Source organism: Thunnus maccoyii, chromosome 14 (genome assembly GCF_910596095.1).
Source record: "Thunnus maccoyii chromosome 14, fThuMac1.1, whole genome shotgun sequence".
Taxonomy (NCBI): Eukaryota; Metazoa; Chordata; class Actinopteri; order Scombriformes; family Scombridae; genus Thunnus; species Thunnus maccoyii.
This window is the reverse complement of record NC_056546.1, coordinates 1,431,409-1,457,444: the sequence shown is the minus strand read 5'-3', so window position 1 is coordinate 1,457,444 and position 26,036 is coordinate 1,431,409. Positions and strand designations below refer to the sequence as shown.

The 26,036-nt window shown below is 39.3% G+C and overlaps 1 protein-coding gene and 40 non-coding genes across 41 annotated transcripts in view; 34 read left to right on the top strand and 7 right to left on the bottom strand.

The window, feature by feature from the left end:
* The window catches only part of LOC121911191 (LIM domain-binding protein 3-like), a 95,484-nt gene that overhangs the window by 48,482 nt on the left and 20,966 nt on the right, over positions 1-26,036 (bottom strand). The gene's annotated exons all lie outside the window — the stretch shown is intronic.
* Positions 257-330, top strand: trnat-ugu. Its single transcript has one exon. It is a non-coding gene; the product is annotated as a tRNA-Thr (tRNA).
* trnat-cgu lies at positions 607-680 on the top strand. Its single transcript has one exon. It is a non-coding gene; the product is annotated as a tRNA-Thr (tRNA).
* Positions 1,066-1,139, top strand: trnat-ugu. Its single transcript has one exon. It is a non-coding gene; the product is annotated as a tRNA-Thr (tRNA).
* Positions 1,361-1,434, top strand: trnat-agu. Its single transcript has one exon. It is a non-coding gene; the product is annotated as a tRNA-Thr (tRNA).
* Positions 1,978-2,051, bottom strand: trnat-agu. The gene has a single exon. It is a non-coding gene; the product is annotated as a tRNA-Thr (tRNA).
* trnat-agu lies at positions 2,283-2,356 on the top strand. Its single transcript has one exon. It is a non-coding gene; the product is annotated as a tRNA-Thr (tRNA).
* On the top strand, positions 2,595-2,668 carry trnat-agu. The gene has a single exon. It is a non-coding gene; the product is annotated as a tRNA-Thr (tRNA).
* Positions 3,060-3,133, top strand: trnat-agu. The gene has a single exon. It is a non-coding gene; the product is annotated as a tRNA-Thr (tRNA).
* On the top strand, positions 3,512-3,585 carry trnat-agu. The gene has a single exon. It is a non-coding gene; the product is annotated as a tRNA-Thr (tRNA).
* trnat-ugu lies at positions 4,298-4,371 on the top strand. Its single transcript has one exon. It is a non-coding gene; the product is annotated as a tRNA-Thr (tRNA).
* trnat-agu lies at positions 4,610-4,683 on the top strand. Its single transcript has one exon. It is a non-coding gene; the product is annotated as a tRNA-Thr (tRNA).
* trnat-agu lies at positions 5,070-5,143 on the top strand. Its single transcript has one exon. It is a non-coding gene; the product is annotated as a tRNA-Thr (tRNA).
* On the top strand, positions 5,734-5,806 carry trnat-ugu. Its single transcript has one exon. It is a non-coding gene; the product is annotated as a tRNA-Thr (tRNA).
* Positions 6,100-6,173, top strand: trnat-agu. The gene has a single exon. It is a non-coding gene; the product is annotated as a tRNA-Thr (tRNA).
* On the top strand, positions 8,377-8,450 carry trnat-ugu. Its single transcript has one exon. It is a non-coding gene; the product is annotated as a tRNA-Thr (tRNA).
* Positions 9,047-9,120, bottom strand: trnat-agu. The gene has a single exon. It is a non-coding gene; the product is annotated as a tRNA-Thr (tRNA).
* trnat-ugu lies at positions 9,354-9,427 on the top strand. The gene has a single exon. It is a non-coding gene; the product is annotated as a tRNA-Thr (tRNA).
* Positions 9,591-9,664, top strand: trnat-ugu. The gene has a single exon. It is a non-coding gene; the product is annotated as a tRNA-Thr (tRNA).
* On the top strand, positions 10,158-10,231 carry trnat-agu. Its single transcript has one exon. It is a non-coding gene; the product is annotated as a tRNA-Thr (tRNA).
* trnat-cgu lies at positions 10,769-10,842 on the top strand. Its single transcript has one exon. It is a non-coding gene; the product is annotated as a tRNA-Thr (tRNA).
* On the bottom strand, positions 11,665-11,738 carry trnat-agu. The gene has a single exon. It is a non-coding gene; the product is annotated as a tRNA-Thr (tRNA).
* trnat-ugu lies at positions 12,265-12,337 on the top strand. Its single transcript has one exon. It is a non-coding gene; the product is annotated as a tRNA-Thr (tRNA).
* On the top strand, positions 13,106-13,178 carry trnat-ugu. The gene has a single exon. It is a non-coding gene; the product is annotated as a tRNA-Thr (tRNA).
* trnat-cgu lies at positions 13,854-13,927 on the top strand. Its single transcript has one exon. It is a non-coding gene; the product is annotated as a tRNA-Thr (tRNA).
* Positions 14,793-14,866, top strand: trnat-ugu. Its single transcript has one exon. It is a non-coding gene; the product is annotated as a tRNA-Thr (tRNA).
* Positions 15,888-15,961, bottom strand: trnat-agu. The gene has a single exon. It is a non-coding gene; the product is annotated as a tRNA-Thr (tRNA).
* Positions 16,181-16,254, top strand: trnat-agu. Its single transcript has one exon. It is a non-coding gene; the product is annotated as a tRNA-Thr (tRNA).
* Positions 16,567-16,639, top strand: trnat-ugu. The gene has a single exon. It is a non-coding gene; the product is annotated as a tRNA-Thr (tRNA).
* trnat-ugu lies at positions 17,214-17,287 on the top strand. The gene has a single exon. It is a non-coding gene; the product is annotated as a tRNA-Thr (tRNA).
* On the top strand, positions 17,526-17,599 carry trnat-agu. Its single transcript has one exon. It is a non-coding gene; the product is annotated as a tRNA-Thr (tRNA).
* trnat-ugu lies at positions 17,844-17,916 on the top strand. The gene has a single exon. It is a non-coding gene; the product is annotated as a tRNA-Thr (tRNA).
* Positions 18,172-18,245, top strand: trnat-agu. The gene has a single exon. It is a non-coding gene; the product is annotated as a tRNA-Thr (tRNA).
* trnat-ugu lies at positions 18,773-18,847 on the top strand. Its single transcript has one exon. It is a non-coding gene; the product is annotated as a tRNA-Thr (tRNA).
* On the bottom strand, positions 19,501-19,574 carry trnat-agu. Its single transcript has one exon. It is a non-coding gene; the product is annotated as a tRNA-Thr (tRNA).
* trnat-ugu lies at positions 19,740-19,813 on the top strand. Its single transcript has one exon. It is a non-coding gene; the product is annotated as a tRNA-Thr (tRNA).
* trnat-agu lies at positions 20,432-20,505 on the bottom strand. Its single transcript has one exon. It is a non-coding gene; the product is annotated as a tRNA-Thr (tRNA).
* On the top strand, positions 20,922-20,996 carry trnat-agu. Its single transcript has one exon. It is a non-coding gene; the product is annotated as a tRNA-Thr (tRNA).
* Positions 21,241-21,313, top strand: trnat-ugu. Its single transcript has one exon. It is a non-coding gene; the product is annotated as a tRNA-Thr (tRNA).
* trnat-cgu lies at positions 22,122-22,194 on the top strand. The gene has a single exon. It is a non-coding gene; the product is annotated as a tRNA-Thr (tRNA).
* On the top strand, positions 22,437-22,510 carry trnat-cgu. Its single transcript has one exon. It is a non-coding gene; the product is annotated as a tRNA-Thr (tRNA).

Genomic DNA, 26,036 nt, shown 5'->3' with positions numbered 1-26,036 from the left:
GTTGATTAATTAATCAACAGAAAATCTTAATCTGCAAGGATTTTGATAATGAATGTGCTGCTTTTTCTCGTCTTAACAGTGCAGTGAATATAACGTTTTGGAGTTTTTGACTGTTGTTCCAACAAAACAAGACGTTTGATGATATTTTTACTTTTTTTTCTCAAAAAAATTAATTGATTATGTACAGAGTTATTAGTTACAGCTGTATTTCAGGATATGATTGTAGCTTTAACATGAGAAGATAGCTTCTCACAGCGGTGCTGTGGCTTAGTTGGTTAAAGCGCCTGTCTTGTAAACAGGAGATCCTGGGTTCAATTCCCAGCAGTGCCTGGTTGCCATGGAAATCAGTAAATCTGTATGTTTGTCTGTTATTCAATCTACCAGCTTCTGAAATGTGAGAATGTTCTGCCCTTTCATGTCTTAACAGTGCAGTAAATTTAATGTTTTGTAGATGTAGACTGTTGTTCCAACAAAACAAGACACTGATGACATTCTTACATTTTTTCAGACAATTAATTATGAAAAGAATTATTAGTTGCAGCCCTATTTCAGGATATGACTATAGCTTTCATATGAAAGGACATGATGAAAGACACTGTCACCAGAGGTGCTGTGGCTTAGTTGGTCAAAGCGCCTGTCTCGTAAACAGGAGATCCTGGGTTCAAATCCCAGCAGTGCCTAGATGTCATGGAAAACCCTAAAGCTGAGTGTTTGCTGTCTGTCACTGTTTCTGCACTTGAAGACGCTTGGGTACACTGAAGCATTTCAGTCTCTAAAGGCCCAGACACACCAAACCGACATCAAAGAACTTGCAGTGATGAAGGCTGACTGTTACATTGCCTTTGTCTGGGCCAAGAAGTTACCCTTGAACAACAAACAGGCAACTCGCATATACGTTCTGATATTCACAGAAAAACTGGCCCAGGTCCTTCACATAGAAATCAGTCCACAGAAAGTCACGGAAGGTCTCAATCCATTCACTCATTGGCAATTAAAAATGATTAATAAATGTACATTCCTTCATAATTCTTACATATAGAACCTTTTATGACAGATGTCACCACAGGCGCTGTGGCTTAGTTGGTTAAAGCGCCTGTCTTGTAAACAGGAGATCCTGGGTTCAAATCCCAGCAGTGCCTGATGGTTGTGGGGTCACTTTCACAGTGATTACTGCCTGTGAGACATTATTTCTCCATCTTGTCTGGTGACTATTTTTAAAAAATATATTTATACCTCATTTTCAACCGAAGCAACAATATGGATCACAATTAAGACAATAAACATAAATTTATCGTTCAGCTCATAAATGTCTTCGCCTCAGTGTGACGGCACCTTTAATATGAGAGGAGATGTCACCAGAGGTGCTGTGGCTTAGTTGGTCAAAGCGCCTGTCTAGTAAACAGGAGATCCTGGGTTCAAATCCCAGCAGTGCCTGCTTATTATCTCTCATGTTTAACCCACCACCAAGACGCTTCTTTTGTGTTCCCTTAAAGGAGACCTATTTCCTGTTAATTCTTCACAAAAAAGTCCGTTATTTAGTCATTTAAAAGCTTTTAATGTGAAGCAGGAAATGTTGGGTTTGCATCAGATCCTGGGTTCAAATCCCAGCAGTGCCTGATCATTGTTGGGTTACTTTCATAGTGATTACCTTTCTTCTATTACTGTCTGTGAGGCACTATTTCTCCATAATATCCTGAGATACTTAGACTTGTTGAGTGATGTACAGCAAGTTGGTGAAGACTGTAGTGGGAATATTTTTAAGCCTCTGTAACTGCAGCAGAGGTGAAATGAACAATAAGAAGAGTTCTTACAGACTGAATTAACTTGTCTTTTTAATGTGGATCTGTGCAGGTGACTTTTAAAAGCCAGGATTCATCATTTAATTTCAATCAACACAAATATGTTGTTCGGGTGTAGATGAAGCTAAATATTTTAAATTTAAGGCTCAAAAAGAAGCATCTTCATGGTGGATTAAACAGGCACTGCTGGGATTTGAACCCAGGATCTCCTGTTTACTAGACAGGCGCTTTAACCAACTAAGCCACAGCACCTCTGATAACAGTTTCTCTCATATTAAAGGTGCAGTCTAGGGATGTCAGTTTTGGTTAACTGCAGTGCAGTAAATTTAATGTTTTGTAGTTTTGGACTGTTGTTCCAACAAAACGAGACACCTGATGACATTTTTATTTTTTTTCAGAGAATTATTAATTATGAAAAGAATTATTAGTTGGATATGATTTCAATATGATTGTAGTTTTAATATGAGAGGAAGGTTTGTCATAGGTGCTGTGGCTTAGTTGGTCAAAGCGCCTGTCTAGTAAACAGGAGATCCTGCGTTCAAATCCCAGCAGTGCCTGATGGTTGTGGGGTTAATTTCACAGTGACTACCTTTCCATTGAGGCATTATTACTCCATCTTATCCTGGGATACTTGTTTGGTGACCATTTTTCTTTAAAATATTTTTGCCTTATTTTCAACCGAAGAAACAATATGGATCAAAATCAAGACAATAAACATAAATTTATCATTTCAGCTCATAAATGTCCTCGCCTCAGTGTGACAGCACCTTTAATATGAGAGGAGGTAGCACCACAGGTGCTGTGGCTTAGTTGGTCAAAGCGCCTGTCTAGTAAACAGGAGATCCTGGGTTCAAATCCCAGCAGTGCCTGCTTATTATCTCTCATGTTTAACCCACCACCAAGACGCTTCTTTGTGATCCCTTAAAGGGGACCTATTTCCTGTTAATTCTTCACAATAAAGTTGGTTATTTAGTCATTTAAAAGCTTTTAATTTGAAGCAGTGAAGCAGGAAATGTTGGGTTTGCATCAGCAGTAACTTAACACGTGTCTGATACGACTGCCCCCCAGCAGACTTCCTGAATCTGACCATCTTATTTTCAACTGAAGCAACAATATGGATTACAATCAAGATAAAACAAGACGTCTGATGACATTTTTACTTTTTTTCAACCAATTTATTGATTATGTAAAGAATTATTAGTTGCAGCCCTATTTCAAGATATAACTGTAGCTTTAATATGAGAAGACCTGTTTACAAGAGGTGCTGTGGCTTAGTTGGTTAAAGCGCCTGTCTAGTAAACAGGAGATCTTGGGTTCAAATCCCAGCAGTACCTAGATAATGCTGTTCAGTTTGTATTTCATTAAAGGTTGGTTTGACTTTGCATTCAAAATGTTCTATCACACGTACAGAGGTTCCCCATGTGCCAGTGAAAGCCAACGCATAAAAATGTTTCTTTGCGATAGTCAACCACCTAAACCTTACCCGACCTGCAAACCATCAACTTTTTTTTTACCAACCATTTTTACTAAACCCCAGTAGGTTCAGTGAGCTGTGGTCGGCGAGCAACACGCTGCAGTTTTGGTGTGAAATGTGTACTTATTACCACCTTTGGACAACCAACAGAAAGAACGAAAGGGGTAAAGAATTATTAGTTGCAGCTCTATTTCAAGATATAACTGTAGCTTTAATATGAGAAAAGCTGTTTACAAGAGGTGCTGTGGCTTAGCTGGTTAAAGCGCCTGTCTAGTAAACAGGAGATCCTGGGTTCAAATCCCAGCAGTGCCTCAGACTGCAGAAACTACTTGCAACTTACTCCAAGAGAACTTATCAGTATCATTATATGAAACTACGTTCACTAAGTATCCTTTGTATGAGTGTGTTGCAAATAAATGATCACAGATCAACACCTACCGCACTCAACCTCTCATTGGTTATTTAAATCCATAGTGATTGGATAATTTCTAAAAACACTTGAAGCATCGACTACCCTGACAGACAATAAATGAGAAGAATGAAGCACTGATATATCATCACAGATTCCTTCACACCTGAAAATATCATGTTTTTTTCACTGTAGTGACGATGACACTCAGCTGGCTACACCTTTTCAGGTTTTCAGCTTGTTAAACTTTGCCCCCCTGTCTCATAGAAGATAGTACTAAAATATGGAACTGTCACAGTTACAAAAAGAGAAGAAAGAGGAGGTTTACCCAAAGCAAGTAGCTCATGGACTTCAGCTGTTACGGCAGTGTTGCTTTTGTAGATTGATATTGGTTTGACTTTGCAATCAAAATGTTCTATCACACATACAGAGGCTCCCGATGTGCCAGTGAAAGCCAACCATAGAAATCAGTCCACAGGCTGTTACAGACAACCAAGAAAGCTGGGGAAGGTCTCAACCCGTTCACTCACTGGCAATAAAAAACAATTAATAAATATAAAGTGCGTCATAATTCTTACATATAGAACCTTTAATATGAGAGAAGCTGTCATGAGGGGCACTGTGGCTTAGCTGGTCAAAGCGCCTGTCTTGTAAACAGGAGATCCTGGGTTCAAATCCCAGCAGTGCCTGATGGTTGTGGGGTTATTTTCTCAGTGATTACCTTTTCATTGAGGCATTATTTCTCCATCTTATCCTGGGATACTTGCTTGGTGACCATTATTCTTTAAAATATTTTTGCCTGATTTTCAACTGAAGCAACAATATGGATCAATATCAAGAAAATAAACATAACTTTATCATTTCAGCTCATAAATGTCTTCGCCTCAGTGTGACGGCACCTTTAATATGAGAGTAAATGTCACCAGAGGTGCTGTGGCTTAGTTGGTCAAAGCGCCTGTCTAGTAAACAGGAGATCCTGGATTCAAATCCCAGCAGTGCCTAATGGTTGTAGGGTTACTTACACAGTGATTAACTTTCTATTACTGTCTTAAGATGCTTAGAAATATTCCCACTGCAGTTTTCGTCAACATGCTGTACAATGTTCAACAAGTCTAAAGACAGTAGCTGCAAAAGGGAAAAGTGACACTGTGTCTTATGGGTTAAAACATCTGCCTTGTAAACAAGAGATTCTGTGTTCAATCCCGCCAAAACACTGAACCTGTATATTAGCTGTCTCTAAATTTCCCATGGGCCACTGTTTCTGCACTTAAAGACACTCCATTACGCACATCAAAGCGTTTCAGTCTCTAAGACCATTAACATTTCACTTTTAATTGACATCTCAGATGTGACTGCAGGTTTAATATGACAGATTTCCTTTTTCACAGGTGCTGTGGCTTAGTTGGTCAAAGCGCCTGTCTAGTAAATAGGAGATCCTGGGTTCAAATCCCAGCAGTGCCTGGAAAATGCTGTTCAGTCTGTATTTCAATACAGTATCAAAGTGTGTTGTTTGACTAAAACAAAACAAAAGTGTTCTCTCACACACACAGAGAATACAACAGGAAAAAAGGTGGGGGGGGCTTTTTTTCTGCTCCTTTGTTGAGGAAATAATGTTGTTTAGCTGTGTGTGTTCGGGAGTGGGTGACTTGTCATTGCAGGGTGTTTTGTTGTGAACTGTGTAGTGGTTGACAGAGGCAGCTAGCTGTCTCATTAGCTGGAGAGCTAATATCTGCAGGGTGTTTCTACTCAGATAGCACCGTTTTTGTTGTGCTGTTGTGTGGTTATGCTGGTCATTTGTTAATGTTAATGGGTAAGAGGCAAGGCATTCGAGAACACTCAAAAACGTCACATCCTTTGTCTAGTAAACAGGAGATCCTGGGTTCAAATCCCAGCAGTGCCTCATTAAGAGCCAAGTATTTTCCTAGAAACTACAGGAAGATGTATAAAAGTAAACCTTCTTCCTAGTCTCACTGCAGTGACCAGTATTAAGTTTGGTTTGGTAAATGTCTTGCTCAACAAAATTTTGAACAGCATCGAACACAAGATCATGTGGTGCTGTGGCTTAGTGGTTAAAGTGCCTGTCTTGTAAACAGGAGATCCTGGGTTCAAATCCCAGCAGTGCCTGGATGTCATAGAAAACCCTAAACCTGTATATTAGCTTTCTTTAAATTTCCCTTGATTCACTGTTTCTACTGTGACGGCCTGACATTGGCCAACAATTGGTGTGTCACGGCCTTAAGAACCCTAAATCTCTATAATCTTTCAATCTCCCATGATTCATTATTTCTGCACTTGAAGACACTTGGTTGCACATATCAAATGCACACTAATCCTTACTCTAAGACCTCTAACATTTCACTTTTAATTGACATCTCAGATGTGACTGCAGGTTTAATATGACAGATCTTCGTTTCAGAGGCGCTGTGGCTTAGTTGGTTAACGCGCCTGTCTAGTAAACAGGAGATCCTGGGTTCAAATCCCAGCAGTGCCTGGACGATACTGTTCAATAACTGTTTCTCATTACACTAAGAATCTCGAAGAACAGATCACATTCCCTGCTTGTAATCTTCCATCTATTTGGAAATGTGCTAAAGTCACTCCTCTTCATAGAGAAGGAGATCCACTAGATCTGACTACTTATCGACCAATTTCTGTCACATGTATTATATCTAAAATATTTTAAAAGTTAATTTTAATCAATCATATCAGTACACTAATGATCACAATATTTTATCCCCATTTCGGTCTGGTCTTCGTTCTCACTTTTCCACCACTGTGGCCAACGATGTATTATCATCTTCAGACAAAGGTCAGTTCACAGGGGCAATTTTTATTGATTTAACCAAGGTTTCCGATTTAGTTGACCATTATCGTCTTTTTGATGAACTTTAGGCTATTGGTGTCTCTCAACAGGCATTATTTTGGTTTAATTCTTACCTTTATAACTGTTGTCAGTGTGTTTCTTTTCATCACAATCAATCAGATTATTTAACTGTTGAGGGTACACAGGGTGTACCACAAGGATCTATCTTAGGACCTTTACTTGTCTCTATTTTTATTAATGATCTTCCTAATATTTGTTTTGTTCGATTATATGCAGATGACACAGTTATATATACATCTGACTCTGATATAACTAGAATTCAAAGCTCTCTGCAATCAGAATTTTCTTTTGTTCAAAAATGTTCTTTAACAACAATCTCATATTTAAAAAGCAGAAGTCTTACAGCATGTCATTTGGTACAAGTTATATTCTTAATCATTCACCTGCTGAGTCAGCTATTAATCTTACTGATGGGTCTCCACTTATTAAAGTTGATAAATTCAAATACTTGGGACCTTGGATTGATTCTGAATTTTCATATTGATTTTATTAGAAATAAAATAAATGATAGTCTCAGAATACTGTATCAGTCAATTAATTGTTTTACTCTCCAAATGTTGTTTACAATAATATTTGTAGATTTGTTCTGAGGTGTCCTTACCGCATGCATCATTGTTTGATGTATGACACACTGAACTGGCTACCACCTCACTCTAGGAGACATTTTCATTGGTTGCTCTTAGTTTTCAAATGTGTTTAACTATCCTTTATACTTAAATCAGCTTTTGGTTCCATTGGGTTCATTATATTCACTTAGACGCACTCAACAACCTTTTTTATGTGCCTAGAATCTCAAAAGAAATCGGGAGATGTGCTTTTAAGTTTAAAACACCATCATATTGGAATAATTTGCCTAACTCTCTCAGATAAATTACTTCATTCCATGACTTCAAGACTTCGTTGCTTGTCCACCTTAAAACTACCTGTTCTTGTTTCTGATTGCATGTACTTTCATTTCTACTCATAAGTAGCCTTTATACTTTGACATAATGTTATTTGATCTATTCATTTATTTTGTTTCTTGTTCATCCTCTGTACAGATGACTCATGTAACAAATGTAGCCGGTGGGGGTTTAAGATGGTGGGAGAGCCCTGATGTGTATGTCCATGTTATTATGTTGATTGAAAACGAGGTGGTACATCTCAAGGGGGTTATCCTCTATTTAAAATTTGAGAAAAAAAAAATATGACTGTACCTTTAATATGAGAGAACTTGCTAGTAGAGGTGCTGTGGCTTAGTTGGTTAAAGTGAACAGGAGATCCTGGGTTCAAGTCCCAGCAGTACCTGGAAGATGCTGTTTTTCATTACAGTAGGAAACTATCTGGTTTGACTCAAACAAGATCAAAATGTTCTATATGTAGGAATCAGGATTTCCCCCCACCCCACTGCCATAAGTGTGTTCGTTCACACACAGAAGCTCCTGTTGTGCTGGTGAGAGCCAATCTGCAACTGCCCAACATGCAAAACTATGCGTTAGTCAATCAACCAAACTGCCGACTGTTCTTTACCAACAGTGTTAACTAAACACTGGTAGGCTCAGGGAGCTGTGGCTGGGCAGCAACGCGCTGTGGCTGAGATCCTGGGTTCAAATCCCAGCAGTACCTGGTGGTCATGGAAAACCCTAAACCTCTATATGACTTGTCTTTTGTTCAATTTCCCATGATTCACTGTTTCTGCATTTGAAGACACTTGGTTGCAAAAATCAAATTCATACAGAAGCGTTTCAGTCTCTAAGACTTTAAATGTTTTGCTTTTAATTAATATCTCAGATGTGACTGCAGCTTTAATATGACAGCTCATGTTCTCAGAGGTGCTGTGGCTTAGTTGGTTAAAGCGCCTGTCTTGTAAACAGGAGATCCTGGGTTCAAATCCCAGCAGTGCCTGATTAAATGGAAAATCATCTCATAGAAGCTAAAGAAAGATGTGTCATCAAGTTCATCTTAAGCATCTAAACCTTGGTCTCACTGAAGCAACCATGTTGATTTTGGTAAATGACTTGCAAGTGGTTAAAGTGCCTGTCTTGTAAACAGGAGATCCTGGGTTCAAATCCCAGCAGTGCCTGATTAAGAGGAAAATCATGCTCTGTGTCTGCAAATCTAGTTTTCTGAAGGCTCGTGTAATGTGTTTTTCTGCCACTGAGGAAATGAATTCATGACGAGTGAAAACGAGCCCAAAGCGTCTTCTGACGTCTCTACTGCAGAAACGGAATATGTCAAGCTGCCAAATACCACTGTGACATATGATAAGGAGCTCAAAAAGACAAACAGGCAGTCAATTACAAGGCTCAAGAGCCTGGTAGGAGAGTGTTTTACAATGTAATGATACTATGATGTTAGTTATATTCAATATTCATTTTTGCAGAAACAATTGTTGGAAGAGGAGGAGTCATCTTTTAATCATATTTACTGTAAAGTATTTTATTGTTTTAAGTTAAGACATATGTCTCTTTAGTTTCTATGAGATTATTTCCCTGTTAATGAGGCACTGCTGGGATTTGAACCCAGGATCTCCTGTTTACTAGACAGGCGCTTTAACCAACTAAGCCACAGCACCTCTGATAACAGTTTGTCTCATATTAAAGGTGCAGTCTAGGGATGTCAGTTTTGGTTAACTGCAGTGCAGTAAATTTGATATTTTGTAGTTTTGGACTGTTGTTCCAACAAAACAAGACACATGATGACATTTTTATTTTTTTCAGACAATTATTGGTTATGAAAAGAATTATTAGCTGCATCCATTTTTCAGGATATGACTGTAGTTTTAATACTAGAGGATAGTTTAACAGGGGTGCTGTGGCTTAGTTGGTTAAAGCGCCTGTCTTGTAAACAGGAGATCCTGGGTTCAAATCCCAGCAGTGCCTAATTACCAGGGAAATAATCTCATAGAAACTAAATAAAGATGTGTCATCAAGTTCATATTAAGCATCTAAACCTTGGTCTCACAGAAGCAATCATTATCATGTTGGTTTTTTGTAAATGACTTGCTCAATGAACCTTTGAACAGCATCTCGAACCAGAGTAAGAGGTGCTGTGGCTTAGTTGGTTAAAGCGCCTGTCTTGTGAAAAGGCGATCCTGGGTTCAAATCCCAGCAGTGCTTGAAACATGCTGCTCTTCATTACATAAAGCAACTGTCTGGTTTGACTAAAAGAAAATGTGTGAGAATTGTGTATCAGGAATCAGAAGATCATTGTCAATAGTGACACCAGTAGCCAATAAGTGAGCTACAGATGGTCTCCTGTTGCTCAGTTGTGGAGCTAGCAGTGGCACGAAAACCAGTGATGTCTTTTTCATCGCTTACACTTGTCATAAAAACATAAAAGGTCTGAAACATTATGTTTTGCAGCCCCCTGATTGTTGTGGTTTACTTTCACAGTGATTACCTTTCTATTATTCTCATTGAGGCATTATTTCTACATCTTATCCTGGAATATTTGCTTGGTGACCATTTTTCTTTAAAATATTTTTGCCTTATTTTCAACCAAAGCAACAATATGGATCACAATCAATAAACATAAATTTATCATTTCACATCTTAAATGGCGTCACCTCAGTGTGACTGCACCTTTAATATGAGAGAAATTGTTACCAGAGGCGCTGTGGCTTAGTTGGTTAAAGCACCTGTCTAGTGAACAGGAGATCCTGTGTTCAAGTCCCGGCAGTGCCTGGTTAACAAAGAAATAGTTTCCTAGAAATTACAGAAAGATATGTCCTCCAATTCAACTTAACTAAAGTACTTTGGAGTATCCTGAATCTTTGTGAGTCCACCTCATGAAAGTACAGACACAAGAAGAAAAACAGAGACTGTGTAAACTTTGGTCTCAGTATCATGTTGGTTTTGGTAAATGTCTTGCTCAAAAAGGTTTGAACAGCATCTCATGCCAGTGAAAGTGGTGCTGTAGCTTAGTGGTTAAAGTGCGTGCCTTGTAAACAGGACATCCTTGGTTCAAATTCCAACAGTACCTAAAGGTTCTAGTGGTAGGTTTTACAGTGATTACTTTTTTCTGTGGCATTATTTCTCGATCTTATCCCGTGACACTTGTTTGGTGACCATTTTTCTTTAAAATATTTTGTGCCTTATTTTCAACTGAAGCAACAATATGGATCACAATCAAGACAGTAAACATAAATTTATCATTTCAGACCTTAAATGTCTTTGCCTCAGTATGACTGCACCTTTAATATGAGAGAATATGTTACCAGAGGCGCTGTGGCTTAGTTGGTTAAAGCGCCTGTCTCGTAAACAGGAGATCCGGGGTTCAAATCCTCGCAGTGCTTGATTAATAGGGAAAGGAAGGCTACTGTAAAGTGTCTTTCTGCCACAGAAGAAACAAATTCATGGCGAGTTCAAAGTGTCTTCTGACGTCTCTACTGCAGAAACTGAATATGTCAAGCTGCCAAATACCACTGTGGCGCATGATGAGGAGCTCAACAAGACAAACAGGCACTTGCATAAATGTTAACTGCCAGAGAAAACAATTCTTGACTGCATTCAAGAGGCTGGTAGGAGAATTTGTGAGTATACAACCATACTATGAAGTAAGTTATGTTAGTTCAATGTTTATTTTCCCAGAAGCAGTTGTTGGAGGAGGAAGAGGAGTTGCCCTTTAATCAGAATCACCTCACGTTTACTGGAAAGCATTTTACTCAAGTAGAGACACATGTTTTTGTACTTTGCAGGAGACAATTTCTCTGTTAATCAGAGACTACTTGGATTTGAACCCAGAACCTCTAGTTTAGAGGTCAGAAGTTTTAACCACTAAGCCACAGCATCACATTTCCCTCTTTAAGCTTCTGTCGTAAGACTTGTTGAGTGATGTACAGCATGTTGGTGAAGACTGTAGTGGGAATATTTTTAAGCCTCTGTAACTGCAGCAGAGGTGAAATGAACAATAAGAAGAGTTCTTACAGACTGAATTAACTTGGAAAATGTGTCTTTTTAATGTGGATCTGTGCAGGTGACTTTTAAAAGCCAGGATTCATCATTTAATTTCAGTCAAAACAAATATGTTGCTCGGGTGTAGATGAAGCTAAATATTTTAAATTAAAGGGTTACAAAGAAGCATCTTGGTGGTGGATTAAACATGAGGGATAATAATGAGGCACTGCTGGGATTTGAACCCAGGATCTCCTGTTTACTAGACAGGCGCTTTAACCAACTAAGCCACAGCGCCTCTGATAACAGTTTCTTGCTCTCTCTCTCATATGAAGGGTGCAGTCTAGTGATGTCAGTTTTGGTTAACTACAGTGCAGTAGATTTAATGTTTTGTTATTTTGGACTGTTGTTCCAACAAAACAAGACACCTGATGACATTTTTACTTTTTTCAGACAATTATTGGTTATGAAAAGAATTATTAGCTGCATTCATTTTTCAGGATTCAGGATATGACTGTAGTTTTAATACAAGAGGACAGTTTAACAGGGGTGCTTAGTTGGTTAAAGTGCCTGTCTTGTAAACAGGAGATCCTGGGTTCAAATCCCAGTAGTGTCTGATGGTTGTAGGGTTGCTTTCACAGTGATTACCCTCCTGTTTTGTAAACAGGAGTTTGTTGTTTCAAATCCCTGCAGGCCCTGATTAACAGGGAAATTATCTTCTGTAAACCTTCGTATTGGTCTCACTGCAGCGACCAGTATCATGTTGGTTTTGGTAAATGTCTTACTCAACAAAATTTTGAACAACATCTAGCGTAAGAACAAGAGGTGCTGTGGCTTAGTGGTTAAAGCGCCTGTCTTGTAAACAGGAGATCCTGGGTTCAAGTCCCAGCAGTACCTAGAAGATGCTGGTACATTACGGAAGGAAACTATGTGGTTTGACTCAAACAAGATCAAAATGTTCTATATGTAGGAATCAGGATTCTACTGCCGTAGGTGTGTTCATTAACACACAGAGGCTCCTGTTGTGCTGATGCAGTGGTGAGAGCCAATCTGCAACTGCCCAAATCACACAACTATGTGTCAAATCCCAGCAGTACCTGGTTGTCATGGAAAACCCTAAACCTCTATATGACTTGTCTTTTGTTCAATTTCCCATGATTCACTGTTTCTGCACTTGAAGACACTCGGTTGCAAAAATCAAATTCACATGGAAGCGTTTCAGTCTCTAAGACTTTAAAGTTTCGCTTTTAATTAACATCTCAGATGTGACCGCAGCCTTAATATGACAACTCACATTCTCAGAGGTGCTGTGGCTTAGTTGGTCAAAGTTCCTGTCTTGTAAAAAGGAGATCCTGGGTTCAAATCCCAACAGTGCCTGGAAGATGCTGTTCATTCTGTATTTCATTACAGTAAGAAACTATTTGGTTTGATTGAAAGAAAATCAGCATTTTGGATCCAGTGAAAGCAAATGTAGCATGAGATCTTCAGCTTTTCCTCATGTTAACTCACCTCGAGTTCTGGACTGTTGTTCCAACAAAACAAGATGTCTGATGACATTTTTTTTTAAATGTGTTTTTAAGTGTATTTTATGAAAAGAATTATTAGTTACAGCCTTATTTCAGGATATGACTGTAGCTTTAATATGAGAGGACAGCTTCTCAAAGAGGTGCTGTGGCTTAGGGGTTAAAGCGCCTGTCTTGTAAACAGGAGATCCTGGGTTCAAATCCCAGCAGTGCCTTGAAGATGCAAGCATTTTGGACCTCTTTGCACCTTGCATTATAATGCATTTTGGGTAATTGGATTCCAGTCGGATAGTGCTTGACCACATGAAAGTACAGGTATAAATTTACCCCCAAATCGCCAACTTTTTTTTACCAACAGCACAGATTTTGTTGTGGAGAGTGCTGGTCATTTGTTGATGTTAGCGGGAGAGAGGCAAGGCACTCAGGAACCTGCAAAAACGTTGCATCCTTCTTGTGGAAAAACTGGCCCGGGTCCTTCACATAGAAATTAGTCCACAGGCTGTTACAGACAACTGAGAATGTCACTTACTGGCCACAGATTGCAGAAACTACTTTCAACTTACTCAAAGAGAACTTCTCACTATCATTATATGAAAGCGTATTCAGTAAGTATCCTTCGTATGAATGTCTTTATTAACTATTCTCTCATATGTAAATGATCACAGAGCAACACCTACAGCACTGCAGCAGAAACTCAACCTCTCATTGGTTATTTAAATCCACACTGATTGGATCGTTTCTAAAAACACTTATGGAACAAATATGGAACCGTCATAGTTACAAGAAGAGAGGAAAGAGGAGATTTACTCAAAGGAAGTAGTTCATGGATTTCAGCTGTTACGGCAGTGTTGCTTTTGTAGATTGATATTGAAAAATTAGCATTTGACAGAGGCGCTGTGGCTTAGTTGGTTAAAGCGCCTGTCTCGTAAACAGGAGATCCTGGGTTCAAATCCCAGCAGTGCCTGGATGTCATGGAAAACCCTCCTCCTGTGTGTTAGCTGTCTTTAAATTTCCCATGATTCACTGTTTCTGCACTTGAAGACGCTTGGTTACACTGAAGCATTTCAGTCTCTAAAGGCCCAGACACACCAAACCGACATCAAAGAACTTGCAGTGATGAAGGTTGACTGTTACGTTGCCTTTGTCTGGGCCAAAAAGTTACCTTTGAACACACCACAAAGACTACAGCCAACTGGCATATACTTTCTGCACCTGCTTTAGAGTGAATAACTCAATATACACAGTAGACTGTGTTGGTCATTCAAAAAGGGAAACCAGAAGAACTGGGAATGCAGCGTTTGCTTAACATTTTGACTCCACTCTCGCTCACCACAGACAGTTTCATAATATAGCTACTAATTGAGAATATGTCTGATAAGAAGTTGCAAATGGCACTGGCTTTATCAGCCATTGGTTTTTTGGTTGTGGAAGAAGAAAGGAAAGTCGTTTGCTTGCTTTCGTCGCTTCCTTTTCTCTTCTTGTTCACTGATTCATTAAGCTGAACAGCCAACCAGAGTGATCTCTCTCACCGACGAGCTCTGCTGTCGATTGGGGTCTGACTACTGCCAATAATGCGGGACACACTGCAAAAACCAGGGCCACAGATGCTCACCGATGGCTCGACATTGGCCGACAATCGGTGTGTCACGGCCTTAAGAACCCTAAACCTGTATAATCTTTTAATCTCCCATGATTCATTGTTTCTGCACTGGAAAACACTCAGTTTCACATATCAAATTCACACTAAACCTTGCTCTAAGACCTTTAACATTTCACTTTTAATTAACATCTAAGATGTAACTGCAGCTTTAATATAACACGTTCTCAGAGGCGCTGTGGCTTAGTTGGTTAAAGCACCTGTCTTGTAAACAGGAGATCCTGGGTTCAAATCCCAGCAGTGCCTGATGGTTGTTGGGTTACTTTCAAAGTGATTACCTTTCTACTACTGTTTTTTTAGGCATTATTTCACCATCTTTTTCCGGAATATCTTCGCCTTGGTGTGACTGCACTAGGGACATCAACGTTAAACCATTATTTAGCTGCCAATAATATTTTTGACTGGTTACACATGACGGTCTATAGGTTAATTTGCATACACACTCCACTAACAACCGGTCAATTACGTGTTCACAATGTCAGATATTCTTTCTGAGTGGATAAAGTACCAGTGGAAAACTGATTTCTACACATAGTGTTGCATTATGGGTTGTTTGTAGCATTAATGTTGCTAGGCTAGTGAGTGTCTTAAAGTCTGTTTATAGTGAGTGTGTTAGAGTCAGTCAGCACTAAAAGAGTTTGGTTAGTCCAGTTTAACTTGCAGGAGTTTCTGAAGGCTCATGTAATGTGTTTTTCTGCTACGGAGGAAATAAATTCATGATGAGTGAAAACGAGTCCAAAGCGTCTTCTGACGTCTCTACTGCAGGAACTGAATATGTCAAGCTGCCAAATACCACTGTGACTGATGATAAGGAGCTCAACAAGACAAACAGACAGTTGCATAAATGCTAACTGCCTGAGAAAATAACTGTTGACTGCCTTCAAGAGCCTGGTAGGAGAATGTGTGAGTATATAACCATACTATGATTTAAGTTATATTCACATAGTAAAATTTATTTTTCCAAAAGCACTTATTGGAAGGGTCATCGTTTAATCAGGGTCACCTTATATTTACTGGAAGATATTTTGTTATTTTAAGTAGAGACATAATTTCCCTGTTAATTAGTTACTGCTGGGATTTGAACCCAGGATCTTTTATTTACAAGACAGACGCTTTGACCAACTAAGCCACAGCTTTACCTTACTCTCCTTAAGCTTCTGTCTACTGACTTGTTGAGTGATGTACAGCATGTTGGTGAAGACTGTAGTGGGAATATTTTTAAGCCTCTGTAACTGCAGCAGAGGTGAACAATAAGAAGAGTTCTTACAGGCACTGCTGGGATTTGAACCCAGGATCTCCTGTTTACTAGACAGGCACTTTAACCACCTAAGCCACAGCACCTGTGATAACAGTTTCTCTCATATTAAAGGTGCAGTCTAGTGATGTCAGTTTTGGTTCATTTCAGTGCAGTAGATTTAATGTTTTGTAGTTTTGGACTGTTGTTCCAACAAAACAAGACACTTGATGACATTTCAATTATTGATTATGAAAAGCATTATTAGTTACAGCCCTATTTCAGGATATGACTGTGGTTTTAATATGAGAGGACAGTTTTTCAGAGGTGCTGTGGCTTAGTTGGTCAAAGCGCCTGTCTAGTAAACAGGAGATCCTGGGTTCAAATCCCAGCAGTACCTGCTGTTGGTGGGGTTACTTTCACAGTGATTACCTCCCTGTTACTGTCTTAAGATGCTTAAAAATATTCCCACTATAGTCTTCATCAACATGCTGTACATTGCTCAATAAATCTTAAAACAGCAGCTGCAGGAGGGAAAAGTGATGCTGTGGCTTAGTCGTTAAAACATCTCTCTTGTAAACAGGAGATTGTGTTTAATTCCAGCAGTGCCTGATTAACCTTATTGGTCTCACTGCAGTCATAAGTATCACCTTGGTTTAGGTAAATGTTTTGCTCAACGAACCTTTGAACAGCATCTAGCGACAAAGCGAGAGGTGCTGTGGCTTAGTGGTTAAAGCGCCTGTCTTGTAAACAGGAGATCCTGGGTTCAAATCCCATCAGTTCCTGGAATATGCTGTTCACTTTGCGAAATGTTCTATCACACATCATCTGCACTGATGCACAGGTGAGAGCCAGTTTGCACCATCCATCCCACAAACATGTGCTTTGTCAACCACCTGACCCGACCTGCGAACTACCAATTTTTTTTTTTTTACCAACCGTGTTTACTAAACCTCGGAAGGTTCAGTGAGCTGTACTCGCGGAGCAACACACTGTGCTTTTGTTGTGAAATGTGTACTTATTACCACCTTTTGACGACCAACAGAAAGAACTAAAGGGGTAAGCTCTGTTCTGCTATCACTCTGGAGCTTGTTTTCTGCCGGTCATTTGTTGACATTAGCGTGAGAGAGGCAAGGCACTCAGGAACGCACAAAAATGTCACATCCTTTGGATTTTCATGGTAAAACTGGCCCAGGTTCTTCACATAGAAATCAGTCCACAGGCTGTTACAGACAACCGAGAAAGCTGGGGAAGGTCTCAACCCGTTCACTCATTGGCAATAAAAAACAATTAATAAATATAAAGTGCGTCATAATTCTTACACATAGAACCTTTAATATGAGAGAAGCTGTCATGAGAGGCGCTGTGGCTTAGCTGGTTAAAGCGCCTGTCTTGTAAACAGGAGATCCTGGGTTCAAATCCCAGCAGTGCCTGATGGTTTTGGGGTTGATTTAACAGTGATTACCTTTTCATTGAGGCATTATTTCTCCATCTTATCCTGGGATACTTGCTTGGTGACCATTTTTCTTTAAAATATTTTTGCCTTATTTTCAACTGAAGCAACAATATGGATCACAATCAAGACAATAAACATAATTTTATAATTTCAGCTCATAAATGTCTTCGCCTCAGTGTGACGGCACCTTTAATATGAGAGACGATGAAACCGAGGGCGCTGTGGCTTAGTTGGTTAAAGCGCCTGTCTAGTAAACAGGAGATCCTGGGTTCAAATCCCAGCAGTGCCTGATTAACAAAGAAATAATTTCCTAGAAACTACAGGAGGATGTGTCTGCCAATGCAACTTAAATAAAGTACTTTCCAGTGTTCTGAATCTTTATGAGTCCACTTCATGAAAGTACAGACACAAGACGAAAAACAGAGGTTCTGTAAACCTTTTTACTGGTCTCACTGTAGCAACCAGTATCATGTTGGTTTTGGTAAATGTTTTGCTCAACAAAATTTTGAACAACATCTAGCACAAGAGCATGTGGTGCTGTGGCTTAGTGGTTAAAGCGCCTGTCTTGTAAACAGGAGATCCTGGGTTCAAGTCCCAGCAGTGCCTCAAAGAGAACTTCAGTATCATATGAAAGTGTATTCAGTAAGTATCCTTTGTATAAATGTGTTTAACTGTTCTCCATCTTATCCCGGGATACTTGCTTGGTGACCATTTTTCTTTAAAATTTTTTTGCCTGATTTTCAATTTAAGCAACAATATGGATCACAATCAAGACAATAAACATAATTTTATAATTTCAGCTCATAAATGTCTTCGCCTCAGTGTGACGACACCTTTAGTATGAGAGGAGGTGTCACCAGTGGCGCTGTGGCTTAGTTGGTCAAAGCGCCTGTCTAGTAAACAGGAGATCCTGGGTTCAAATCCCAGCAGTGCCTGCTTATTATCTCTCATGTTTAATCCACCAGCAAGACGCTTATTTGTGACCCCTTGAAGGGGACCTACTTCCTGTTAATTCTTCACAATTAACTCTGTTAAGTGAAGCAGGAAATGTTGGGTTTGCATCAGCAGTAACTTAACACGTGTCTGATACGACTGCCCCCCAGCAGACTTCCTGAATCTGACCATCTTATTTTCAACTGAAGCAACAATACGATCAAGACAAAACAAGACGTCTGATGACATTTTTACGTTTTTTCAACCAATTTATTGATTATATAAAGAACTATTAGTTGCAGCCCTATTTCAAGATATGACTGTAGCTTTAATATGAGAAAATGTCACATCCTTTGGATTTTTGCGGAAAATCCAGCTCAGGTCCTTCACATAGAAATCAGTCCACAGGCTGTTACAGACAACCAAGAATGTCAGGGAAGGTCTCAACCAATAAAAAGCAATTAATAAATATAAAGTGCATCATAATTCTTACATATAGAACCTTTAATATGAGGGACGATGTTAACAGGGTCGCTGTGGCTTAGTTGGTTAAAGCGCCTGTCTTGTAAACAGGAGATCCTGGGTTCAAATCCCAGCAGTGCCTTGTTGTCATGGAAAATCCTGAACCTATGTATGACTTGTCTTTTGTTCAGTTTCCCATGATTCACTGTTTCTGTACTTGAGGACACTCGGTTGTGCAAATCAAATTCACACTGAAGCGTTTCAGTCTCTCAGACCTTAAACGGATTATCCTCAGAGGTCTCCTCCTCTCCAAAACAAACGTACACAGGGATTAAAACCAGTAAAAACACTAAATAAAGCATTCAAATCGGTGTTTCTTTGATGCTGTTTGGCAGGAAGAGGATGTCTGGGAGGGGCTGTTAGCCGAGCCGCTGCTAACATTTGCTCAGTTTGTTCCTCTTATATCTTAAGATCCAGATGTCCAATGACTAAAATCCTTCATCCAGTTAAGTTAAAAACGACCAAGATATAAAAAGTTCATAGAAATGATAATGATAAAAAAAATCATAAAAATACAAAAAAAACAGTTTCTGGCAGGCAACCACAATGGCGATGTATCACCTGGTATGTGTATACTCTTTGGTAGACGCCACTGTGATGGACAACCACAACGCTGATGTATTATATATCATACTATAGCTTTAGTATGACAGATAACATTCTTTAATATTTTAAATTAAAGGCTCACAAAGAAGCATCTTGGTGGTGGATTAAACGTGAGGGATAATAATAAAGAGGCACTGCTGGGATTTGAACCCAGGATCTCCTGTTTACTAGACAGGCGCTTTAACCAACTAAGCCACAGCACCTCTGATGGCATCTTCTCTCGTATTAAAGGTGCAGTCTAGGGATGTCAGTTTTGGTTGATTTCAATGATTGACAATTGACAATTATTGGTTATGAAAAGAATTATTAGCTGCATTCATTTTTCAGGATATGACTGTAGTTTTAATACTAGAGGACAGTTTATCAGAGGTGCTGTGGCTTAGTTGGTTAAAGCTCCTGTCTTGTAAACAGGAGATCCTGGGTTCAAATCCCAGCAGTGCCTGATGTTTACAGGGTTCAAATCCCAGCAGTGCCTGATGTTTACAGGGCTGTAGTCAACTGAAGAAACTCTTGGTCGACTGAAATCGTACATAATCTTCAACTAATCGATAAGTCGTGGGTGTGACGAGATAAGAATTGTTGGATGTTACGGGACAGAGTGAACTCAGCAGCTGTACATTTCTCCGTTTTCTATTTTTCTGTTTAGCATCTTCAGGTTAGGCTAACCCATTGTTGCTAACTTTGTAGCTAACCCCCTCACTTTTCCAGCAGTTGGGGAGATAACAGACGTAATTTTTTTTGTTCTTGAGAAGCTGCAGCATCTATTTACTGACACACTGGAGTCTGTACTGTACATTTACTGTCAGACTGACAACTTACTGCTAACCTTTTCCTCTGCTCCTCCACTCCCATCCATTGTCACTTTCCCACTTGCTATGCAAACATATTGCACTCTGCCCTATTCCTTAATGGAGCTACGCTACCAAGAGTTTCCCAGGCAACGACACAGAGGTTGACTCACATTTCAGAACAGCGCTGCACAGAGGCTCCTAAACGCTATTGATCTCCGAATTAACGGATACTTGGCATTATTTTTGGCAATAAAAAAATTATAATAATCAGGTACTGCTGGGATTTGAACCCAGGATCTCCTGTTTACTAGACAGGCGCTTTGACCAACTAAGCCACAGCACCTCTGATAACAGTTTCTCTCATATTAAAGGTGGTGATGTCAGGTTTGGTTGATTGCAGTGCAGTAATTTAATATTTGGAGTTTTGGACTGTTGTTCCAACAAAGTTAGAGCCTTTTTTTAGGATATGATTGTATTTTTAATGTGAGAGAAGGTGCTGTGGCGCCACTGACAATTCTGTCAAATCCCAACAGTATCTGATGGTTGTGGGGTACATTTCACAGTGATTACTATTTCTACATCTTATCCTGGGATACTTGCTTGGTGACCATTTTTCTTTAAAATATTTTTGCCTTATTTTCAACTGAAACAACAATATGGATCACAATCAAGACAATAAACATAAATTTATGATTTCAGATCTTAGATGTCGTCGCCTCAGTGTGACGGCACCTTTAATATGAGAGAAGATGAGACTGAGGACGCTGTGGCTTAGTTGGTTAAAGCGCCTGTCTAGTAAACCGGAGATCCTGGGTTCAAATCCCAGCAGTGCCTGATTAACAAAGAAATAATTTCCTAGAAACTACAGGAGGATGTGTCTGCCAATGCAACTTAAATAAAGTACTTTCCAGTGTTCTGAATCTTTATGAGTCCACTTCATGAAAGTACAGACACAAGACGAAAACCAGAGATTCTGTAAAACTTTTTACTGGTCTCACTGCAGCAACCAGTATCATGTTGGTTTTGGTGAATGTTTTGCTCAACAAAATTTTGAACAACATCTAGCACAAGAGCATGTGGCGCTGTGGCTTAGTGGTTAAAGCGCCTGTCTTGTAAACAGGAGATCCTGGGTTCAAGTCCCAGCAGTGCCTCAGACTGCAGAAACTAATTTCACTTTACTCAAAGAGAACTTCAGTATCGTCATATGAAAGTATCAGTAAGTATCCTTTGTATAAATGTGTTTATTAACTATTCTGTCGCACATAAATGATCACAGATCAACACCTACAGCACTGCAGCAGAAACTCAACCTCTCATTGGTTATTTAAATCCACACTGATTGGATCGTTTCTAAAAACACTTGTAGCATCGACTACGCTGACAGACAATAAAAGAGAAGAATGAAGCACTGAAATAACATCACAGATTCCTTCACAACTGAAAATATGATGTTTCTTTTCACTGTAGTGATGATGACACTCAGCTGGCTACACCTTTTCAGGTTTTCAACTTTGCTCCCCTGTCTCATAGAAGATAGTACTAAAATTAATATTAATGTTATTACATCTATTGCTTTCAATGTGAAGCTTTTTGTAACTTGTGGTTTGAAAAGTGTTATATGAATAAATCTTTACTCACTAACACCACGCTTCCCATTTTAATGAACATGGATTACTTTTAACCATCACAGGTCACCACAGTAAGCCTCCATTAACCCCTGATATCCTCCCAGTGAACCATCTACATCCTGAATGTTCATTTTCAAACTCGTCTGCCTCTTTTCAAACATAAAAACATTCATAGATGACTGAAAATCTCCAACATGAACCTGTAGACAGTGTATCGGTTTGTCTTTTTTTAATTATTAGCTGGTTTTATTTTCTTCCCTTTTCTTTACTGATTTACTGATATGTCATCTGCTACATTATTTTAATCATCTATTTGAACCTATAGATGTGAGGCGCTGTAGCTTAGTGGTTAAAGCGCCTGTCTCGTAAACAGGAGATCCTGGGTTCAAATCCCAGCAGTGCCTCAATGAAATCAGATCACATGATGAGAGTTTTTTTGGTATATTTTAACAACCCAAATCCAATATTTGGACTAAAACACTAAATTGATCCATGAGATATCCTGGTTTTTTAAAGACTCATTTGCACAAATCAAAATCCACATTGAAGACGATGCTCCTGTCTTTTAGATCTTTATCACTTCTGTTCATAAATGACTTTGCAGATTCGAATGACGCTTAAGAGAGGAGAAGAAGAGTCCAACAGTGGCGCTGTGGCTTAGTTGGTTAAAGCGCCTGTCTCGTAAACAGGAGATCCTGGGTTCAAATCCCAGCGGTGCCTCAATACCTCCAGAATTCAAACTTTCATTCTTGACCTTGAAATAGCAGCTGATTTCACAACTGAGCAGAAGACCGTGAGATGCATTTGAAGCTTTATGTTAAGTGTTATCTTTGTCTTTTGTAACGTACAAGTCCTGTTGACATAGTTTCAGTTTTTAGTGACCAAAGTTCTGTACAAAGGAGCGAACATAATGATTTAATATAATATCAGTTCTACACACTCACGCGAAACAATCAAACAAAGGAAAACACAACTAAACAGACAAACAGTACGGAGGCCCTGAGAGGCAAGTGAGGAAAAAAAAGTTCTGATGATCAATTTTCTAAGTGTGATCTGAGTTGTTTTCTCTCTGAAATGCTGAAGTGAGACACTACCCCATGTGCTAAACAGGACTAAAAGCATTCATGTTTTCTTCCAGGTGACAAAAGAAACACATGACAGTAATGTTACATAACTTGCTATCACACAATATGTGTACCATGTGTTTAGAGTGCATGTAGAAATTAAAACTCACCTGGAAGAAAACATGAATGCTTTTAGTTCTATTTAGAACAAGGGGGTAGTGCTGCACTTTAGCCTCTTGTGGCCGAAATGAGTATTACAACAACAAAAACTTTTTAAAAAATGATCCTGGAAAAAAAATCACCTGTTCTTAAACGCACAATATGTAATTTCAGGTAAAAACAGGTAAAAACACTGAATAAAGCTGTTTCACCTAAAAAATCAATGTTTCTCCGACAATGTACGGCGACCACCGGACGTCCGGTACGGGCTGTTAGCCGAGCTGCTGCTAACACTTGTTCGGTTTATTTCTCTTATAACTTTAGATCCAGACGTTCGGTCGGTTTCTACCAGGAGCCGAATTATCCGCAGAGGTCTCCTCCTCTCCAAAAACAAACGTACACGCAGATTAAAATCGTTAAAAATACTAATTAAAGCTGTTTCACCTAAAAAATCAATAATGACCAGCGGACTTCCTGGAGGGGCTGTTAGCCGAGCTGCTGCTAACGTTTGTCCAGTTTGTTTCTCTGATAACTTAAGATCCAGACGTCCAATGACTAAAATCCGTCTTCCGGCTAAAAGATATAGTTAAAAACCACCTAAATTTATCATGAAAATGTGTCTTAAAACTGAATAAAAGTCCATTTATAACAGTTTGTGTGGAACAACCACAACACCGATGTATTATCTTGTATGTGTGTAAGTTACTCTTTGGTAGACGCCATTGTAGCGGACAAACACAGCGCCGCCGTATGCATCTGGTGCGTGTTTACTCTTTGGTAGAGGAGGTATGACGCCATCGACAGGCGACCAAATGAAACGGTCCGTTACTTTGATTAAATTACAGATTTCTCTGGGTTTGAAAATACACAACTCAACAACATATATAACATAGGTCTAGTTGTTTTTAGACATTTTAATGTGGAATAATTACATATTATACGTTTAAATCATAAACACAGGTGAGAAAAACAATTTATATTAGACTTAGAAATCAGCAGAATCTTTTTCTCATTTGCCTCTCAGGGCTTCTGTACACCAGGTAGATGGATATGATGCTGAAACTTCATGTATGTTTACTGGGGAACTTGTGTACCCTGAATGTATGATGTGTGTTATATAAGTTGTAAATGTGTGTCAGATGTGAAAAATAATAACAATAATTTAAAATAGTAAATAATTAAAAGGTAGAGAAGTGGTAATGGGAGAAAGGAGACGTATTTAAAATGATGCAAAGGAAAAACAAAAATAAAATGAAATAAAATAAATAAAATATCAATTACTAGCAGGGCTGCGACTAACAAGTATCTTCATTATTGATTATTTATTGATTATTTTATTGATTCATTGATTAAACATTTAGTGTATAAAATGTAAAATAATGAAAAATGCCTGTTATAATCTCCCACAGTCCAAGGTGACGTCATGAAGTGTCTTGTTTTGTACGACCAGAAGTCAGAAACCCAAAGATATTCAGTTTAAACTGAGAGAAGCAGGAAGTCCTGACATTTGAGAAGTTAGACAAAGAGAATATTTGCTTAAAATAAACAAACTAAAACGATTGATTGTTTATTCAAATAGTTGTATATATACTTTAACGATATAACAGATGCTGCCGTCTCCTATATATTACGCTCATGTATGTAATGAATGTACTGTCATAAACTGTTTCCCACTGACGTTGCATTAATAAATGTAATCTGGAATATGTCTCAGTGTTTATATTCTGATTATGAATGCTGAATATGAAGACTTAAAGGGAAGTAGTGAAAACACATTTAACTGAGACACTTGTGCTGACCTCCGTCACGTCGAACCTCTCTGTTACATCACATTAAGCCTCTGTAACGGTCTGCGTTCTGTCGTCTCTCCCGCCGCTGTTTGCTGACTCCAGCTGGTTTCGGGGTCATTCAGCTTCCAGCTTATTTCACCACCGCCGGCTGGATTAAACCGAACCGATGTGAGCGAATGTTTGGAGAGTTTTTTCTCTCTCTCAGGAAGCTGCTCAATGAACTCGAACAATATGAGGCCTGTGCAGAGCTGCAGAGTGGCCTAGTTTCACTGTGAGCCATTCACACTGACCCACATACACTGTACACACTGCACACACAACATAACACACACTTTACACACTGCACACACAACATAACACACACCACACACACTTTACACACTGCACACACAACATAACACACCACACACACTTTACACACTGCACACACAACATAACACACCTCACACACTTTACACACTGCACACACAACATAACACACACCACACACTTTACACACTGCATACACAACATAACACACCTCACACACTTTACACACTGCACACACAATATAACACACACCACACACACTTTACACACTGCACACACAACATAACACACCTCACACACTGTACACACTGCACACACAACATAACACACACCACACACACTTTACACACTGCACACACAACATAACACACACCACACACTGCACACACTGCATACACAACATAACACACCACACACACTTTACACACTGCACACACAACATAACACACCTCACACACTGTACACACTGCACACACAACATAACACACCTCACACACTTTACACACTGCACACACAACATAACACACACCACACACTGCACACACTGCATACACAACATAACACACCACACACACTTTACACACTGCACACACAACATAACACACACCACGCACACTTTACACACTGCATACACAACATAACACACACCACACACTGCACACACTGCACACACAACATAACACACACCACACACTGCACACACTGCACACACAACATAACACACCTCACACACTGCACACACTGCATACACAACATAACACACACCACACACTGCACACACTGCACACACAACATAACACACACCACACACTGCACACACTGCACACACAACATAACACACCTCACACACTGTACACACTGCAAACACAACATAACACACCTCACACACTTTACACACTGCAAACACAACATAACACACACCAC